Below are 21,399 nucleotides of genomic sequence, written 5' to 3'. Positions count from 1 at the left end.
GAAGGGCTGTGGTTCCCCTCCAGCCCCGCGCTCAGGGCGGCGCCAACACACGCCGGCCTCTGGGCTAGTGGGTGTTTTTAAGGAAAAAGAAAAAACTATTTTAAGTGCCTTGTTTAATGAACACATTTTAATTAATGAAGAATTTTCGGGATGTCTGAGCAAATGTGTAGACTTACAATTATTTTGAAAGCGGCCGTTTTAAGTTTCTGTAACTACACCGGAGGAAACGTCTGACCCAGACGCTTTTGCTAAACCCGGTGCCGGGGAGCACCCTGCGCCCTCCCGGCTGGGCAAGCCCTGGTGCTCGCCAGAGGTGCGTGTCCTGGTATCTCCCCGCGGTCCCTACAGGTGGGCAGCAGATTGGAGACGAGCACAAATAGTAATTAACCTGAGAGTTGCAGTCAGACACGTGGTTCAAACAAGTCCTCACAGCTAGAAAATAGGAGAGGGGGAAACATTTTGAAAGCATTTCGGCATTTCGAAGGCGTGATAAAACTATGGGCATGGCTGGCTGAACCCGAGTGTGGGCATCATAATTGGCTGGAGGAGCAGATCTTGGCTCTGCCTGTGCCAAGCCCTGTATGGGTTCCATCGATTGGTGCCCAGTCCTTCCTGTGGCCTCGCCAGCAGCCTGGGCCTGCGCGGATTTGCCTAAAGTCTCCGAAACTGACTGTAGTTCCTTCCTCGGCCAGAACTGTTGTGGGATTGACGGTTGTGGGATGGAGGCGACCTTGGTCACAGCGACGCGGAGCTGACCTCGCCACCAGCCTGAGAGCAGCAGCTTTCTGCCGCTGCCCTACCTACTTACAAGTCAGTGCGCCCTTCCCCTGGCCCATCTGCCCCGGAACCTGAGTATGTCTTAGTCCGGGATAAGACTCATGGGGGTTTGCTTCTCCAGCTTAGGATCCAGCTCTCTTCCTCACTCAGGCCTCTCAGACTGGCATGTGCTGGTGAGCCCCGAGTGGGGTGCGGTTGAGGCCTGCCCCTTCCCTGGCAGGCTGTGGTGGTGGCTGAGAGCTCTGGGGCTGTGAGCCTACCAGATGGCAGGGGGAGAAAGCGCGCACCTGACCTTTAGGCTCTGAATATTGACTTAAACTTAAATAGATACATGCTTTAATATCTCTCCTTTGGACTTGGTGTAAGTTTGGTAGATTTTCACACGTTAATAATGATAGCAGTTTGGGGATTAAGTTAGCCAAATAGTGTGATTATTAATTTTTACCTAGAAATGTGCCTTAAACTTTCCAGAGCAGAAACTCATTCCTCGTCCTGACTCTTCTTTTCATTTTTGGTTGCACAAAATAACCTGACACTAATAATGTGGCCACGTTAAAAAAAAAAGTGTGTGTGTGTGTTTATAATGCTGGTAGGTAACATTCCTGAATGTTTTCCCAATGTGCCAGGTATTGTTTCAAATTTTACAGAATTAGCAAATGTATTCCTTAGTACAATCCTATGAAGTAGGTACTTTCATAGATGAAAACACACAGGCACCGAGAAGTTAAGCAACTTGCCCAAGTTGTCCCAGCTAATACATGGCTAGCTAATAAACTAACCTCCGCAGTTCTGCTCCAGGTCGTTCTGTGCCATGCTCCCTCGCTTAAGTGACCAAAAACATGATGGTGGTGATATATGACAAGTTCAAAACTGGGTTTGCTGTAAAAGAGCGTGAGCTTTCCAATGGACTCTGTGACCTCACTGTGCATTGCTCACTTTGTCATTCACTTTAAAAAAATATCAGCTTCAGAAGAGGCTCCTTGCTTGACCAGAGTGGGTTTATGACTAGAGTGAGGGTAATTACATCACCATGGCAGTTTCTTTTCTCTGCCTGGACTGGACAGTTAGAGTCAAAGGAGTCATTAAAATGACAAAAATATCCCTCAAGTGTAAAGGCTGAGAAAACAACACAGGTCCCTCCTGAGAATAGATTTATTCTCTTCCATTTGCCCCCTTGTAAGGCTGGGAGGTGTGGAGGACATGGGGTTAAAAGAGATGCTCTAAAACTGCTGGGAGGGAGTGAATTTATTCATTTAAAAGAAATACAGTGCCACGAGTCAAGACAAAACTTACATTTAACTAGGAGACAACTGTAACCAAACTTTGAGTGGATTACTTTAGACTTAGATTTTGAAACCCAGTAACTTCAGAAAAACTCCCTCCTGAAAGCTAATAGCTGAAAGTAGCAAGTTTTCCTGCCATTTTAATTTAATAAATGCTGAGAAATCTAACTTCTCCCCTATTTTCCTAATCTGTTTCTAACAACTTGGTGGCAAAGACTGTTTTCCTCTCCATGAAGGGATATTTGAGATAAGATCTGATTGGGGATAATCCTTTTTGAAGTAATTGTATTTTCAGTCCTGGAGCTTAAACCAAGTATGTAACTCACTTCAGGCTCCTGGGTGAAGATCAAAATTCTACATTTATATGCAACAATTTGAAATATGAACCATCATGTTACAAAGCTGTCAGGATTTATTAGCAAGACGGTGTAGCATGTGTTGAACTCTGTTTTTAATTAGGCACCTAAATTAGACCATAAAATGGTTGATTAATCTTTTACAAGTTGAGGGGAAAATATAACATAAATTAACCTAATCATAAGTGTTTTCCCAGACGCGCTCAGTTAATAAAATATTCAATATTTAATAGCAACCTATTTGTTTTAAATAAATAAAATGCTGAAATGTGTGAATTTAAATTACACGTATTATTTTCCAAATGATATGTTATTATTGAACAGGTCTCTAAAAATTAGGTTGTACCCATGTCTTAAAAACTATTAAAAGAGAGTGCTACAAATTGACTAAGCTGACAAGGGTAAATTTTGCCTTTTTTAATGGAGCCTGATTATTGAAAATTTACAATTTAATAGAGACTAATATTTACAAAAGACATTTCCAGTTAAAGTTTTTTTATTTGAAATTGTAAAGTGACCTGTCACAGCTTCTGTTTTTCTAGTTTGGTGTTTTATTTTTGTTTGCAGGAAAACTTTGAGCTATTTTGAAAAATCAGTATGTCACAAAACCTCATTCCCAATTTGTATGCTGGTGTACCTTTTTGTTTAAAACACGTGGGACATAAGGTTTTCTGGTTTTGTAAGAATCACTAAAACTCTTTAGAATTAAAAGTGCACCAAAAATTTTAAAGCAAACCCATCAGTCAGTCAGTGCTATGAATCAGGGAAGTGGCATTTATTTAAGGCTCAGAACTGAAATGCTACTTGACTAGACTGCTTGTCTGCTGTGTTCTGTCAGTAGTTGCTGAATACTTTATGTTCTCACTCTATGAACATGGAAATTAAGTTGACTGACAGAAGCACAAAATGTCCACGTTACAGGCAGAGCATAATGAACATTTCTTTTGCTGTGAATAGAGTTACTTTCCAAATAGGGTGCTATCTCTCTCATTTAACAGTCTGTGATTTCAGACAGTAAGGGACATTTCATCCGCGGCTGTTGGGGTAGCCAGGAATCCCAGCAAGATGAATTCCCCAAGTATGTGGCACATTTTCAAGGGTAATGAATACAAGATGCTGCCTACCTCAAATGAAAACACTTCCCATGATGGAAAAGAAATGAGATACTGGTATCTTTGAAAACTACTTGTAAGTAGAGCATGAAACTTTAAAAAATATTTTAAACATTACCTGCTAGAACTCTCATGTTCTTCTGAAATCTAACAACAAATAAAACAGATGTTAGTGTTTCTTGAATTTTCTTTCTGATTTTAGATTTGGGGAAGAGTTCAGGAAGCAAGGAGCAGTTACTAGCTTAATAATATGATGATAAATAATTTTCATTGCAGTCAGAGGCTCTGTGTTAAAACACTGCCAAATGCTAATAGACCCTCCTCATTAATTTTCTTTGTAGAGATACGAGTGCTGGTAATTTCCTATAAGTTATATCTGTATTTTAAATTCTTCCTTTAAATGCCCACTTCTGTGACTTCACATATTAAAAAATAGTGTAAGTTACTGGGTCATTAAACATTTTACGTCAGTGTGTCATGGATGAAACATGTTTAAATAGTAAAGCTGTACTGACAAAATTTGCCTCCTGAAGAAAGCTACTTTTAAAATTATTTGTGTGGATCTGTGCAGAAAGTTGGTTAAAGAGTTTTTGCCAGGGAGGAATTCATATCTTTTACAGTCGTTATAAAATTATGTGCATATACACCACATGTATTCACCGTGGCTGTAAGTTGATAAATTAGTTACAGAACAGATAAGCTGTTGGGATAAAACATTTTTCTTCTAAATACAGCAAATGTGTTAAAATAAGTCTCCGGTTTAACATCAAATTGATTGTATGTAAGCCGAAGCTGTACTGTTTCTTGAGGCGAGATCAGCACTTTTAAACGCTTTTGGCCAGAATGTGAATTGTTGCACGTGCCTTCGCCAAGCAGCTTGGGGGCCGATGATGCAGAATAGCTGTTTCCTCCCAAATGGTTGGCCCAGACTTCAGACGGGCACCCCTGGCTTAGAAACCCGTCAGATGCCGAAGGTTCTTCTGGGCCCCACGGGGCTTGGGAAGCAAATGGAGAGTGAAAACGTGGGGAAGGGAGCGGGAAGCAGCAGACTTTTCACGCGCGCTCTTCAATGAATGGGGCCGAGAAAGGCGTGGGGACCAAGTGGCCAGCATGGCCCCAGCAGGCCCGGCGCGGCCACGTGTCTGGGGCTCTCCTGCCGCGGGAGGGGCGTTCGCTTTCACCGGCTCCCGAGGTGGCCGAGCCCGGGGGGAAGAAAATGGCTCCGCGGCCCCGGCCCCGGCCCCGGATCAGGCTGCACAGCCCTGTCGCGTGGGGCCGCGGCATCTGGTCGCGGCTGCGCCCGGGAGACAGATGGTCGCGCCGCCGGGCGTTGGGGGCGGGGCCCGAGACCTGGCCTGGGACTGCCCTGGGTCCCGGGTCGCTGGCCGCGGCCACGTGACCAGCCCGAGCCGCGCTCTGGCCTCACCTGTTGGGCTGAGCCGGGTGTAGCGGCCCGCGCTCGCCGTGGGCGGGGCCCGAGGGCCAGGCCCTGCACCGATTGGCTCTAGGGGCTTCCGGGGAACCAATGGTGTCTCTCCTGCGCGATAGCCCCGCCCCGGCCGGAGCGGACTTCCACGGCCTCCGGTTGTCGGAGCTGAGTTGGCTCTGCACCGCCCTCGGCTTCCGAGCGGAGCTTATCCCCAGATCTGTGTGCTTCCTTCCTTCCTCCCTTCCTTTCCTCTCGGCCTCTTCTAACCCCCTGCACAAATGCCCCTGCCTCGTGGAGGGGCGGTGCTTCTGGTCTGAAGTTTGCTCCTGTTGGGTAGAGCAGTGAGGACTCATGTTCCCTTTCGATTCTGGAATCTCCGCTGCACTGCGGCTCAGATGCCATTTCTCCTCCCAGTACGTCTAGTCTGCATCCCTAGAACCCCTGGGGCACACACTCCCTGGTCGCTCTCCTTTCCTCAGCCCTCGGCCCACAGCCTGAAGCTGCCCCCTCCTCAGGGGCATGGATGGCTCCCCTTTGGACAGCATAGAAGCCCCTTTCTGCACCCTGGGCCTGCAGGGTGGGCTGGAAGCCCTCTGGGTACTGACGAGCTCACCTTCTCCAATCCTGTCCAGGAGGAAGGACAGCCTGAATAAACGCCTCCAGCCAGGAGGGGAGTTAGGCTGGCCCTGGGAATTGATTCTGTTGTGGATTTGCAGGAGACAGCCTTGCTTTCTGGAAGGTTTGCAGTGGTGCAGGAGGTGGCCTGTGTTAAAGGGCAGGAAGCTCACACGGGACGTCGCTCATTGCTGCAGGAGCTGTTGAGACAATGCAGGATTTGGTCCACACATCCATTAAAGTAGCTCCCCCCAGGAGACGACACACTGAGCCTACAATTAGAGAACAGTAATTCCCCGCCAGAGCACTCCTGGTGCCTTCCCTGGCTGAAAGGACTCATTCCCCCTCCTGTCTCTCTGGCTGCAAACTCGTCCTGGTTCAGCCAGCCATTCCTCTGATGTGCGCTGTTCATTGGGTCCCTGGTGCCCTCCTGTCTGATTGTTTCAGAGTCTCCAGGCACTTAGCATATGCTAGTGCTGCCAGTTAACACAGATGCACAAAAAAGTAAACGTCCTGTTCCCAGCCAAGAGCTTTTTACAGGAGACCCAAGCAAACGAGTGGGTGTGGGGGGCAGGGGGGGGGGAGGGAGGGGTTAGCTCATCATTTATGTCATTGACCTGAAATGCTTAATGGAGGAAGTGAAAGGTGACCATTTGAAGTCTTTTTCTGTAGTCAATGAATAATACATTCTTATACATCATGTTGACCTACTTTTTCACTTATCTAACAAAGGTTTATAATAGTTCTTACTTTAAAAAACATACAGACTTTATTTTTTAGGGTAGTTTTAAGTTCACAGCAAAATTGAGTGAAAAGACAACTCCCATATACGCTCTGCCTTGCATAAGCACAGCCTCCCCCACTATCAACATGCAGGATCAGAGGGGAACATCTGTTACTATCGATAAACTGACTGTGACATGTCATCATCATCTGAAGTCCATAGCTTACGTTAGGGTTCACTCTTGATGCTGCACATGTTACTGCTTTTGACAAACGTATGATGGCAAGTACCCATTATTATAGTCTCATTCAGAATAGTTTCATGTTCTAAACATGCCCTGTTTGAGCACTTTCACCATGTGCTATACCGGGCAGCACTTGAGATGCTAAGGAAGTACAAGACATGAACTTGTCCTTCATCGGCCTGCTCGTCCATGAACTAAAATCTACAGGCTCAAAGCAATGTAAGCACTGACTTTAAAAAAATCATTAGTCCTGCCGAATCACTAATAAATCTAATGATGGAGAAGAGGAAGCGTGCGATAAAATGATGCAATAGTACAAATAAGAAATGTGACTTTATATTGTAATTTTCCAGGAGCTTCCAAAGAGACCTAAGGAGGTAAGGAGAAGGAGAGAGGATACTGGTTACTCTGATGCGGTAGATGAGTGAGCACCTGCTGTGTGCAGGCCAGTGGCTGGTGCTCATGGCATCTCAGCAGTGGTCCTTTCTGTGCGATTTCCCCCTTTTGCAGAGCAGCCAAGGGAAGCTCACAGAGGTTGCCTAGGGTCATCAGCTGTCTCCATAGGTGGCTCAGCCTCTTGAAGCTATTACATCCCTGAGGGCCCTTCTAACTCCACAATTCAGTATAAAAGTATGCCCAAGATCATGTATTTTCTCTCTTTTTTGTCATTTCCTTTAGTTCCCCACACTCAGTCCTCAGCCCCCTCTGTTGCTACGACATCTGCATTGATGATGCAGCCTTCATGATGTCATCCATGCACCAGCCTGTCACTGTGGCATCTTCCCTGTTGCCCCTGCTCCAATGACAAAGTCTGTACATTTGGTGCCCCTTGGTGACCACAGCCTCCTTTCATTTCCTCACTGGCCAGCTCATCTCTTCTCTCTCACCTTTTCCTTGAAGCTGCCCACCATGCCCACACCCTCCCCATCATGCGCACACCACCCAGATCTCAGGATCACACTGAAACCCTCAGCACTCACCCCAGTGGATCTGGGTCATTGCTTCCTTAGCTGACACCTGAACACCCTTGCCCTGCCCTGTGGAGACATCCTATTTTGTCCCAGTTGTGTAGAACGTCTGGTCATAGAGTACACCTGGCCCACTCCAAATTGTGTCCTGTCTAAGAACTTGGGCCTTGCTCTGCAACTTGGCCCATGCCGGGCCCCACGATGTACACTGGCCCTTCTGGTGGCATCCTGTGCCTTCAAGCACTGGTCCATAGTGCTCCCTCCACACAAGGTAAAACTCCAGCAAGATCCGGCATTTGTAAGGATGCCGCTCTCTTAACTACATCTCAGTGTGGCCTTATTTCTACTTTTCCCAAGACTTCCTCCACCATTTCTAAAAAGTATTGTGTTCTCTCTTTTCTTTATTATTTATATTATTTAAAGAAAATCTGACATCAAATTTTATTTAAAAATATGGCGTGTGGGTTTTTTAGTCAAATTTGTATGCACATAACTGTAAAAAGTGTACAACTCAGAAGTGTGCAGCCTGGTGAATTTCACAAAGCAAGCACACCCGTGTAAGAGCCATTCAAGAACCCCAAAACCACCCTCATATTCCCTTCCTGTCGCTGTCCCTGTTCCAGGGATAACCACTATCCTACCTTTTACCACCACAGATTAGTTATGACTGTTTGGACTTATTATAAAGGAAATCTGAGAGTGAATATTTGTATGTTTTTAAAAACATGTAAATTCATCACCAATATTGACAGATTCAGAGATTTCACATCAAGCAGCTTTTCTGCTTCTTTTATTAAGGCAGCAACTGGCTGGACCTGAAGAGCAGCAGCAGTGACTGGGAATGGGGCGCGTTCTCTTCTGTTTGCTAGAGTCCCCACTGATCCTTATTGTCTCACACGCAGCGAGCTTCACTTCCTTGTTCCTTGGCTACTACCAGGAGGTCTGGGTCAATGCCAGACAGTGTGGGAGTTACAGACTGGTCCCCCCGCCCCCTTTTTTTAGGCATGCACTATTTCAGGATTGAATTTCCATTTATCATGGACTTTTTTGTTAGATTTTGGAATGAAGTTTTTTGTTTGTTTGTTTTTTCCTATTTGACTAAGTTTTTACTTTACAACTCTGTAGCGATCCTGGGAGAGGCTGCATAGAGGTCGGCTAGTTGGATGCCAGTTAAAATTAGAATCACCATCTTAAAATCATTTTCAGTGACATGCTTCTCCTGTTTTTAATTTTATGTTTGTTTGTGCTTTTTAACTGGCTCTTCTCCCATGTGGCCCCCAAATGGGGTCGGCCTTTGGCTATGGATGCTTTGTGACCTTGGGCAAGTCCCTCTATCTCTTTGGTGTCAACATCCTCAAGTGTACAGTGGGGATGGCCCACCAGTGCTTCCTGAACCGGCACTCCGCAAACCCTGGCACAGGACTACCTTTCCCCACTCACTGTGGACAATACGCTGTCCTACTGCGGGTGACTCCACGCACCCTGTGCCCTTTACCTCCTGCCACAAACGTGCGGCACCACACTCCTCTGTGCTCTCCAGGGAGCTCATTGATAAGAGCCTGGATGTGGAATGCTGTTGATCACTTATGGTGGCTTTAAACACTTCCTCTGCCTCTTGAAGCCACTGCGGGCAGACCACACTTTGAGAAGCACTATCTCAAGTTTCTTCAGGGAACAAAATGTCCTAAAAAGTGTATGTGATTTGTAAAAAATATATCTAAATCGTTCCATGTTAGCATAGTAAAGGCCGTGAGAAGCACTATATCTCAAAAACAAAACACACAAAATCCTGATTAATTTTGACAAAGTTTCCTTGAGTACCATCCCTTGTCATTCAGTACCTGCCGGTAACCGGAGGAGGCTGCTGGGCCAGCGGCCACGTGGGGCGGTTAGCAGAGCAGGTCTCCAGGGTTTCCTGCCCTGTGCCCTCTCTGTCCAGCCTGGGAACAGGATTAGACTCCATAGTCTCCCCGCTGAGACATCATCTCACACCCATGTGACCGCACCCCCGCACCCGCACCCGGGGGGATTGTGCGAAAGGAGTAAAGGGAGGAAATGGGGGTTGCAGTAGATCAGGGGCCCTGGGCAGGGGGTGCAAGGCCGGGCCTGCCGTGGGTCTCAGGCGGCTCCCACCTGCTGCCCTGCCCGGGCCGGCTAATTGCGGTTCTGCTTTCCTCCAAGGAGCCGAGCTGGTGCCCTTTCTCTAAGGTAAGGGCTCCTCTCTGAGCTGTTTACAGAGCAGGCCGTCTGCTGTGTTAGAAGAGGCGAAGCTTTGATCCCCGCCTGCGGGGCACAGCCTGTGGTCTGTGTGCGTTTTATGGCAGCACCAGCGGGACTGCTCACGGGCCTGATGCAGAGGCCCCGCACACAGGGCCTGAGCCTGGAGCTGTGCACCCAGACAGTCGCCTTATTTTTTCAACGTGCACTTTCCCTTTTTGTGTCTGGGGCCAAGGGCAGCTCTGAAAGTGCTCCTTAGTCACACCGGAAGCGAAGGCAACTTTCCGATTAGGTGTCACTGGGAAAGGCGAGTGGAACCTTTTACAGAGAGATAGGGATTCATTTACCTGTTTGCACAAAACTTAAGTTACAGCAGCGTCTGGGTTTCCCTCCCAAGCACTCTGCACTTGCCACAACGATCTTGTTATCTCCTGATACACTTTCCAGGACTCCTCGTATCTGGCAAAATTCTAACATGTGTTCCGGTGGCCCCTCTCCTGGGCCCCGGCCCGCTCACGGCCAGGTGCTGGCCAGGGTGTGTCACACAGTGCGGAGAGGAACAGTTTCACACCACAGCAGGGTCTTCGGTTGCCTGGACCTGACTAGCTTTTCTTTCTTATCACACTTCCCTTCCTATAAAGTTACGGCTCTTTTAACGGGACATTTAATACCCACCCTCTCTTTCTCTGGCCCTTGTGAAAATCAGGCAATAATGTGCAGCCTTGTTGCCAAGTCATGGCCAGAGCATCCGGTGGCGCTACCCACGGAATAACGCAGCGTCTGCCATTCATTCATTCGCGATGTGATTTCATCTCCCAGGGTTGGAACACCTAGAATGGGTCAAAGGGTGTGAAAGTACTTGGGAAATAGGATGTTAAGCAGTTGTTAGACGCCTTGAGGAGATCACTTTCTTGGTTAAGAGGCCGTGGTGAGAAATAATATAGAACAAAGTGAGAAATGCTGTGGGAGCCAAGAGGAGGGAACTCAAAGGAGACGCAACCATTGAGCTGGGCTTTGAAGTATGGGTAGGAGTTTGTCAGCCAATTGTCCCAGAAAGCAAATAAGGGTGTTCAGGGCAGCACTGTGGGAAAGGCCTAGAGAGAGGCATAGCAGAGACCTGGCGGTTGGAGGAGGAGAGGAAGGAAGTGTTGGGGACTAAGAGAAAATGGGCCCGGAGGCTGGCTCAGAGGTGCAGTGTTCTGTGGAGGGCAGGGCCTTCATCTCCCCGGCGAAGGGGTTTTTTTGGCCCAACGCTGACTCCTGTACCAAAGAAATTCAGAGACTTTACACGAATTATGCATTGAAATTATTTTCATGTATTGTTGAGAAAAGTGAAATAATTTGGTGTTCAAGGTAGAGAAGGCAAGAAAACATGCAGGTGGTTTCTGAGGGTAAGACACAGCCCTGCTGGGTGCTTTGTGCACGGCTCTCAGTTCTAGAGCCAGCATTTGTCCAGACGGTGCTCTTGAGAAGGGACGGACATGCTTCCTCTCTCATCACAGCACCCACTCGGCCCTTTCCTGTTGCCTCTTTGGTAACTTGGATGGCACCCCAAACACAGACTGTCCCTCTCAGGGTTGAAGTTTTGGGTGAGAGAGAGCCATTCTTCTCCAACTGCCAACTAGGCTCCAAACGCCAGCTTCCCAGCCCAAAGCCAGGAGGAAACAGCTGCTGAAGCCTGTGGGCCTCCTGACCCCCATCCCCGCTGGGGCAGGAACCCTACCATTCCTGGGAAGGGCTTCTGAGCAAGCCCAGTAAACAAGGTGGAGAGGGGACCCCATGGGCCACCATTCTCTGGCCAGGGGACAGGCCTCCCCCTCCTGTCTCAGAACCCTGCGAGTAGAGAGAAGCCATGTTTGTGGTGGTCCCAGCCTTCCCAAAGTGAGCCTGTTTCTCGCCACCGTTCACTGTGGAGGAACTCGGGTAAGTTGGGGAGCATTCCATGTGAGCGTGTAACAGCGACTGCGCTCCCTAAGGAAGTGTGGCTGAGCCCTGCATCCCCTGGTCCAGAGCCACTTCTTTTTAGAAGAGGGAGACCAGAGACCAAGGGTGTTGGGCTCTGGAGGGAACAGCCAGGGGCTCCTGGTTGGGGGGCAGCCCCTGCGCGGGGCAGACCCTGAGCATGGCCGCCTCCTCCCCATCGGTCTCCTCTGGTGGGATGTCCAGTCAGGCACAGGGGTTTTCAGGGTTGTGTTTTCTTTCAGTCCCAGCTGGAAGGAGAAGTAGAGACAGGCTCGTGGCTCTTGTGTTCTGTCAAAGGAGCATTCGCTGAGGGCACACATGCCAGCTCCCCCAGACTTAAGCTTTCATTCATTCAGAGGACTTTCATCAGAGCCACCTCATCTTACCTGAATGGTGTCTTTTGGGGATGTCAATTTGGGGGATGGGATGCACAAAGGCGTGTCACTTATTGGTGGTTTGCTCAGCCCCCAGGTGGGGCAAATAGGTCACAGGTCCCAGAAGCTCAAGGTGGGGACCCAGCATTAGCGGACAGCTATGTTCTGGGCTGCAGGGAAAGGCACTTCCCAAGTGAGCACACCAGTCAAATTCAGAGTTGGGTTTAGGTCCTAAAGGTCGGCCCCACTCATGTTTAACACGTGAGCTCCATAAAGAATTTTCCAGCTGCTGGTTGCTTGTCAGTTATATTTGAATTTGGATTTGGTGCGTTTTGCTTCCATTGTGAGATTATTTGGCTTCTCTCTACTCAGTGGAGTGTGTTGAGAAGACAATCTGGAGTGGACCGGCATTGGGGACCTTGGGGATTAGATTGTCCATTGGGATTCAGCAACAGGGACAGAGCACTGGGGAGGCATCCAGTCGATTTTGTGTAGCTCTTAGTGTCCCTGTATTTGTATGTCCACTGGTATCAGTGTTATTTCTTATGGTTGCACATTGATTTTATTAAGCATCTGTTCTATGCCAGGCTCTGCAGATGCAAAGCTTTATTCATTTCATGGATTTTATTGCCTGTTTTATTAGCACTGACCCTGCCCTCATGCTTCTGACATTCTATTGGGGAGATGGACAGGAAACAAATAAACAAGTAAACTAATAAAAATAGAAGGTCTCACCCAGTGATGGAGCCATGACAAGAAATAAAACAGAGGGAGGGAATAGAGTTATGGGGAAGAGGGTGGCAGGAGAAAAGGACTGTTAGCAGGAGGTCTTGTCAGAGAGGATGTTGAGCGGAAGCCTGAGCAGGAGGATATTTATGGGCCTGTGAGATGACACTGACCAGAATGAAGACGTCAGAGGAAGAAGGAGGGTCAGGGAGGCAGCTCCCTGTGTTCTTGGAGTGAAGGGGTACCAGTGGGGGCTCTGCCTTGTGGAGACTGACTCTGGAGAGTGAGAGTGAAGGCAGGTAGAGACAGCTAAGTACAGTAGGGCATGGCACACATAGCAGCAGAGGGAGTTCAAGGCCAAGTACAGTAGGGCATGGCACACACAAAAACAGGGAGTTCCAGGCATAGAAATACTGCGGGAGGAGTGATTTAATGTCTAGGTGGGGAAGGGTCTCCCTGGGAAGGCTTCCGAGAGGAGGTGACAACCCAAGCAAGGTTCTGACAGATGAATAGGAGTTCATGTGAAGATCAAGTGGGGCAGGGGTCTTCTTGGCAGAGGGAATCCGGGGAAAGGGCAGGGAGGTTGACATGAAAAAGTGTGGTGGATGCCGGGAAGGACCCTCAAAGGAAAAATGCAGGTGAGGTTGGACAGCATCGTGGGATTGGTGTCTTGTGAGTGCGCCTTGCCATCATGGGGTAACAGTGTATCCTGCGCCTTTTTTTCTCTCGAGTATTTCAACTTGGAAGTGGGATTTGTAAGATGCCGTTGAGTAGCGTTCAACAGGAATTGCTTTTGCTGGTGATCAGAGGAGGTGCCACCCAGAAAAAAGGCAAGTGCTGGGATCCTCTCAGGATGTTCCAGGGCCCACGTCCTCAAGCGGGCTGCTGTTTGCCTGCCCGGACGGAGCCTCTCATTAGGGTACAGCCTAAAGCCATGTAATTAGAAATTCCACTTCTCAGCGCCTCGGACCTACGCAGGGAGCAGCCCCGTGGACGCTCCGTTTCAGCATTCTTAGAGGCTGAGAGGGCCCGGCTGCCAGTGCCAAGATGCCAAACCTGGTAATTAAGTGGTGGCTCTGCAGGCACACACCTGTTCTGAATGTGCAATTAGTGCCTGCTGCCCTTCTTACCGCGGCTTAGCCCTCTGTGCAGGCCATTCGCAGGGATGGCGTGTGTGCAAGCATGAGTGTGTGCGTGCGTGAGTGTGTGTCTGTATGTGTGCACATGCATGAGTGCGCGTGCGTGCGTGTGTGCGTGTGTGTGTGTGTGTGTGTCCCTCCCCTTTCTCTTCCTTATTCAGAAGAGAAAATGCAAAGAAGGAGCCGTGTGGCGGCCTGGAGGATGCTGCTGGGAGGGCGCGCGGGTGCTCCCGGGACTGCTCTTCGGACACTTAGCGCTCTGGCTCCTGGTTGGCAGCCAGGCCAACTTAACGTCCAGCTGCACGGCTGCTCCTGCGTGATGCTGAGCGCAAACGGTTAATGAGCTGGGAGGGGAGCCGCCTCCCGGCTGGGCTCCCGGCTCTCACTCAGTGGCTTCACAGTGCCAGTGGGGCAGCCTGCTTGTTTCTTGGTTGGAGAGGCTTATTCGGCCTGGCACACCTTCGGGAAACTCCCCGCTTCTAAAGATTGAGCTGTGACTTCCGGCCTCTGACATGGAGAACCAGCTTGCTTTTCCCTTCACACACCTGGATGCTGGGAAGGGAAGAGGGAGAGCTGAGGGGGCAGCCGTGTGTCAGCCGTGTGTCCATATCTGTATGCAGGTGGAAAGCCCACGGCCTCCCCCCCCTCCCCTCCGGCTGGGTGTGTGTCACCAGCGGCTGCCCGCTGGGCGTGCTGTGTGGCAGTGTTCCCTCCTGCAGGAGCCTGGCCCAGTGGAAAAGGGCAGGCTCAGCGAGCAGCAGAGAACAGGAATAGGGACAGGCCTCGGGGAGGTGGGGAGGGCCACTCTGACGATATCCACGTTGTGAGGGTTGGTTGCAAGGGGCTGAGTGGAAATGAAGCCTGAGGGCAGAGGTGCCGAGAACAGAGGTTTAGTTCCCAAGTTCGAAGGTCATCTCTCTCTATGTACATGTTTATATGATATTTACGTAAGTGTATTTCCATGCAAGTATATACAGCCCATATAATCCCCCAAATTAATTAAACCAAACCTTTTTCATTGTCAGAAGGGAGGGAAGGCGAAGGTCTCCTTAGAAAGGAAGCGGGTGAGAGGGCGGGGCTGGTGGGGTGGCTATTGTATTTGAGCATTTTATCTTGGTTCTCACAGGTGTTGAGAAGCAGGATGACATGAGACTCTGAGTTGAACATTCTGAGTCCCTGCTTCCTCATTGCCTGATCTTTGATTTGGGGCAGCTCCGTCTAGCCTCCCTCAGTCTCCCTCTCCCCATCTTTGAAACAGAGCAACATGCCTGGAGAAGGTGGTTCAGTGAGCCAGCAAGACCTGGGTGTTCGGTACTTTCTTGTGGATAAAGTGTTAGGAAGGTCTTCGAGTTGACGCCGTGGCCAAGGAAGAGAGAGGACCTTGGGTTTTTCCCAGAGGCACACCTGTTCTGTTGCATGAGCTTGGCTTGTGTGGCGTGGTGTCTGTGGCTTCACAAGACCACCTTTAGACCCTTCCCCTGCCGGCTCCCTATCTCAGTGCTCTCCAAGCTCTGAGGGTAGCTCAGGCAGAGCCTTGGAGGTGAGCAAAGCTCACGGTCTCAGTGCTGTGCTGCCCTCCCCTGTGATGGAGAGTGCGTGTCCGCTCTGCTCTGACCTCCTGAGCACCTTCTTGGCCAGGCCTCAGGCCTCAGGCCAGGACAGCCTGGTGCCTGGTGGCGGCTAGTGCCGGTGGTGGCCGGTGCCCAGTGGTGGTGGTGCCAGGTGGTGGCGGTGCCAGGTGGTGGCCGGGGCCAGGTGGTTGGCGGTGCCAGGTGGTGGCCGGAGCTTCTGGGCTGTGTGCACCTTTGCTGCATCCAGGGGCCATCCCCTTCTCAGACACCACAGTCCCTAAAAGCTGAGGGGTGCTGCGCTGTGGGATTTCATACTTGTTTTGCAGTTGGCGAGGGTAACAGTCTGTTGTGATATTTAATAAGCTCCATTTCTGTTCTGAATATGAAGAGAACCGTCTCTCACCAAAGAAGGAGGGGCCCAGGGAAGGGTCTTTCCTTGGGCAGATGCCTTTGTGTCACAGAGAGAAATCCGGATGGATTCATGGGACACCCTGAGATCCCTCGGACACAGCCTACAGCATCTCGCACAGCCCTGACCCCTTCCTCAGTATGTCACCTGGTCTCCTGCCGCCTCCCAGCACAGTTTAATCTGTGCAGTTAGCTCGCCCAGGAAAACTGTCCTGCAGGGTCCGAGCTGATGTCCCCAATAAGCTAATGGGGCAGCAGAGGCACCTCTTGGTTCTCTCCTTAGAGGGTGTTTGCTTAGGGGCTTAGTGCTGTGTTCCCAGCCCCAGGGCTGGGCGTGGACTCATTTGGGAAAGTAGCAGCTTAAGATCTTTATTTGGCTTTGTCAGCACAGGGAGAATGCCCCTGAGCAGCTCAGAGAGGCAGCCATTCTTCCTGGCACCTGCCTCCGGTGGTCCCCACCCCACCCAGGCTGACCGGAACTGGCTTTTCCAGCCCAGGGGGCTATCTCTCACCAAGGATCTGGTGCTCCCCTCCCCTCAGCTTCTGTTTTCACATGTGGACACGAAAACCACAGTCTTCATTTGTTTATAACAGCTCTTGGGTGAGCACCCTGAGTCTGCGCTGCCCCCCACCCTGTGGAAAGCTCCTGGAATTCACGTGGCTGATTTCAGAGCCCTTTAGTGTCACCTTTGCTTAGAAGCAGAAGGTGGTCCTTGCTCCTACTCTTCCTCACATCTAACCTGTCACTAGCGGTACTTTCTTCCTTCAAAATGTGTTTGAAATGAGCTGCTCGGTCATTGTCACTCCCCCTCCCGGTCACATCTCCAGAATGGCATTGATTTGTACTCACCTTTTTGAAAAGGTACTTAGGGTGGCCTTTAAATGAGACCTAAATGTGAGCGACAAAGGAGACAAGGAAGACCTGAACCGTAATATGGAGCCAGGAGTTGGCCTAAGAAATGGCTCTCAGATGGCTGGCCACGATCCTCAGCTTCCTGTCGGCCTTCACCCAGAGGCCAGCCTCAGTCACACAGCACAGAGAGAGCACGACTGCCCTGGGGTCCCAGAGAGAGGGTGGGCGGCCATGCCCCGGCGTGTAGAGCGCACTTCCAGGAAACTCATGGTTAATCCAGCCTTTTTGGTAAAGAATCCTTTTCTAAAAACAAAAGGTAAAATTATGACTCTCATCCAGATATAATGGTAAGGATTACATCTCCTTAATGATCATTTCACTCATTGTTAATGAGAGAACCTTTGGTTCAAAGGAGAAGTGAAAAGAACGCAAGTTTACTTGGAATAAAGGGATGTCGAGATGAATATAAAAATAAGTAGGGCCCTACCCCATTTGGCTCAGTATATAGAGCGTTGGCCTGCGGATTAAAGGGTCCCGGGTTCCATCCCGGTCAAGGGCACATGCCCGGGTTGCGGACTCCATCCCCAGGGGGGCGGTGTGCAGGAGGCAGCCAATCAATGATTCTCTCTCATCATTGATATTTCTATCTCTCTCTCCCTCTATCTTCCTCTCTGAAACCAATTTTAAAAAATTGAAAACAAAAATAGGCAGGAAGTATGTGATGGGAGATAGAGAACCAAAGCTCCAGAATCTCCACCCAAAAGCATGTATTCTCACGCCCATGGTCAAGAATGTTACTGCATTGCTACCTTATCTATAATTTACAGAGTTGCAAAATATCTCAGAGGCAATAAAAGGCTGGAGTCAGATAGACAGCAGTGCACGGCTTCCGCTGGAGACACCTAGTAAAATGTCTTTATATTTTCTTGTATCAGTCTTCAGTAGGCTCAGGAAGTTTATCACCAGCTAAAAGCCCAAATAGGTTTCATCTGTGCTGCTGGGAAGCACTGCCTCCCCGCTCCTAATACATTTGCATGTCACTCATCTCCATTCACATGTGGCTTCTCATGGCCTCTGAGACCAAATTCAAATTCTTGCTTCATTATTCGTTCACCCTTTATTCACCTAAAAATCATTTGTTTTTGCCACAATGCAAATAAGACACAATCCAGTCCTCAAAGCTTCCAGGACTGTAACAGCAGATAGATAAAAGCTGTGCTAACTGTGAGTGTGTGGCGCAGGGAGAATGTTGAGGGTGGTGGTCGGGAGAAGGAAGCAAGGACTGCTAACCCAGATTGAGAAAGGGATGAGTCTCATCGAAATGTATTAGACCAGTGGTTGGCAAACTGTGGCTCGCTAGCCACATGCAGCTCTTTGGCCCCTTGAGTGTGGCTCTTCCACAAAATACCACGTGCAGGTGCGCACCTACAGTGCGATTGAAACTTCCTGGCCCATGTGCAGAAGTCGGTTTTCGGCCTGGGCAAGTCTATTTTGAAGAAGTGGCGTTAGAAGAAGCGGGGGGCGGGGGGGTGGAGGGGGTGGACATATAGAGAGGATGAACGAAAGGAGATAGACGAAACAAGTATACAAGACCAGTGTGGATGGGAGAGTTGGAAGGGGTCGACCTCAGTGAACCTACCTCAATCAGATTGAGGACGTTTTTAGCAAAGGTCAGCTTAGGAGTACCCTAATTAAGCTAATAAAATGTACATACCTATATAGTTTAAGTTTAAAAAATGGCTCTCAAAAGAAATTTCAATCGTACTGTTGATATTTGGCCGACCACTGTATTAGACGAAGGAGGACTGGAAAGAATGCTCTCGGAGGGGGGAAGTCTATGGGGAGGACGGGTAGGGAACTTCAGGACCCACTTGAGGAATCATAGGGCCTTGTCTGTAGTTGGGGTGAAGCAGAGTTGGGTGCAATGGTGAGAAAGGAAGTGGGGAGCGCAGAATTCACTTCAATGGTAGGCTCAATATTCTGAGAGTTGGTGCCGATTTGGCTTCTAGGTTTTGCTTTTGGAATGATGTCTGTGAGTAGAAGCTGTGTAGATAGAGGGCAACCCAGCTTGTTTTCCAGTCTTTCCAGTATTGCCCACCATTCCTAAAAACACAAATACAGACAAAAATCTTCAGTCCAAGCTAAATGGCTCAATTACTGCTGTATAGTCCTAAACTGAGGTATATTTTGTCCTTGACTTCTTCATTTCCACCTTACCTTTAGGTCCAGCTCAAGGAAGCTTCGATTGTCTCAAAGGACACAAATTCTGGGTGCTGCTTTTCCGCAGACATCATTTTGGACCAAGTAAACAATATCTATGGGTAAACTTCCTTAGTGTGGAATCTCTTTCTAAATACACAATATGTCCCAGGAAGGCAAGAATTATCCCTATATCCATACACACCTGCCTTGTCACTGATTCCCTGACCACCCCTGAGAGATATTACATTTACATTTTTAGTCGGCTTTCTTCCTGCTCCCTGTGAGAGGCGTTGGGGTATCTTACTCCATCATCACTTGATGGACACCTGGGAATCAAGACAGAATTTAATAATCATTGAATCAAAATAATAAGTAGAATAATAATTAATATAAGTCAGGTAATTAGAGTCATTTTCTCATCATTATTAACTGCAACCACTTATTAGTTTGAATAGGGAAGATGGTTTATTACTGGCCACCAGAGGTGGGGCATTCAAGGTTTGTGAGTGAGATATGTCACAGCTTGCTTCTGTCCCACAGGAGACATAAGGAACACTGGTCTCATGCCATGCTTGTTCTTTGCTTGAGCTTCTAATTCAGGTTCAAGACCTTCTTTATGGGAAGGGCCTCTTAATGTAATTGTGTCACTTAATGTAATAGGTCTGATGACACATAAATGTTGCTCTAGAATTAACTTTGGGCGTCGGGATACTGAGATCATCACCATTTTCAAACCTGGCCCAAATGGCAATTTATTATTCCAGGTTGCCCCCAATTCTCTTTACATAGTTACACTGTGACCCCTAGTCATTAGCTTTACACATTGCCCACTCATTCCCTTCATTCAACAAATATTTTTAAGTGTGTCCTATGCCTGGTGTTTTACTGTTTTTCTTGTATTCCTTTTGAAGATAAAAATCTTTAAGAATCACAGTGCCAACAAATAACAAAACAAAACATAGACGGCAATACATTTCAACCAAACATTTTGTTCTTATAAATAGTCATTAGGCCAACCAGTAAGAATAGTTACAGGGTTAGTTATTCATTCAGGCTAATGCAGGGTAAAAGGCTAATCTTACTTGCAATTCTTCACAGCTCTCTCACTAACCATTTAGTTATTTGATCTCCTTGGTGCTTACAGTTTTGTCCCCTTGTGGGAGTTGTGGGATGGGGAGGGAGAGCTCCATCTAAAGTATATCATCTGCCAAAGCGTTCTCAGAGCATGTACGGCATAAAGAAGGGATGTCCTCAAGTAACAGTATTTAATCATTGCTTCAGCCTCCAACATGTCCATCTTCTGTTCTTAGACATGAAACACACAAGGCAAGCAGTTCTCTGTATAATAGTCTGTTGCAAATTTATAAGAAATGGTTGACCATACAATGAATGAGTGAGGATTTGGGGAAGTTAGTCTTCCTTTTCTCCTACTGAAAGTGGACTCTGAGAAACTTCCATTACTTCCCAAGCCGAGAATTCCAAAAAGGGTCTGCGAGGGGGGCTTTGATGGATGTCCTTGGAGGACGCATTGGCATTGCCGTGTCGCTGATTTTCTTTGGACACCTTTTGGTCGGCTTCAAACACTGGGTCAAGCCAACTGGCAAGAGGAAGTACTGAGGACGAAGAGGAGGGCGAGATAAGAAACAGCAGCTTTTTCTTTGTCAGCAGATCCTCCAAGTTCACAAATCCCTTGGATGTTCTCTCTGGGTAGAAAGTACTTCTTTTCTCCTCTAAAATGTTCTTGAAGTATTTAAAGCCTGTGATAAGAAAAGTTTATTTGCACTCATTTCCCTTTGTTTTAGCTTAACTCAAACTTCTGTCTCAAGATTTTTATTGACCTAATTTACTTTATACTGTTTTCAGTTGATAACCATAAAATGGGGTTGTTTGTCGAAGGAGGAGGGAAGCGGGGAGCAGGACTGAGCCATTATCTTGGACTTAAGTCAAGAGTTGATGGGTTTTTCTTTTCCCAAACTCCTCCCGGGCCCCACGGTGAGGACGCAGGAAGGCGAGTGATTCTATCGGGCCTTCCCGGTGGGTCCGGTTTCAGCTCTTGGGCTGTTTCTTTTCATCAGCCAGGACGGACCTCTTCCCCCTAAACTGTGGGGGGTTTGCTCCTTGTAAACCCCGTTCCCTGCCATGTTATAAAAAGGGAGAGTCCTCCAAAGAGGGCTGTGTTTGTATTAAAGATCGCCTCGTTTCCCACTCCTCTTCAGCTTGTAAAGGGGACCACAGTTTTGTGACCCCAAAATGATGCCTGTTGGGGTATTGATTTTTATGCTGGTTGTTAAGACACAAAACGCTCAGTAAGAACCTTTAACCCTCCCCGTTTCCTGCCTAAGAGATTCAGAGGGAAAGGCCTGCTCCGGGAGGGAATCTGGCCGCATGCACCTTAGAGGTAACTAGGGAGGCTCCAGGCAGGCCTAGTAGCAGGATTCC

The 21,399-nt window shown here is 48.5% G+C and overlaps 1 long non-coding RNA gene across 1 annotated transcript in view; it reads left to right on the top strand.

Moving 5' to 3' along the window:
* Positions 1-11,763: 11,763 nt before the first annotated feature.
* Positions 11,764-21,399, top strand: part of LOC107182918 — a 19,386-nt gene continuing 9,750 nt past the window's right edge. The window contains exon 1 of the long non-coding RNA XR_001513676.1: positions 11,764-11,774. This is a non-coding gene — a long non-coding RNA (uncharacterized LOC107182918). The remainder of the gene's footprint in view (positions 11,775-21,399) is intronic.

The sequence above is a fragment of the Myotis davidii genome, unplaced genomic scaffold (genome assembly GCF_000327345.1).
Source record: "Myotis davidii unplaced genomic scaffold, ASM32734v1 scaffold398, whole genome shotgun sequence".
NCBI classification, from domain to species: Eukaryota; Metazoa; Chordata; class Mammalia; order Chiroptera; family Vespertilionidae; genus Myotis; species Myotis davidii.
This window is presented reverse-complemented; position numbering and strand designations above follow the sequence as displayed.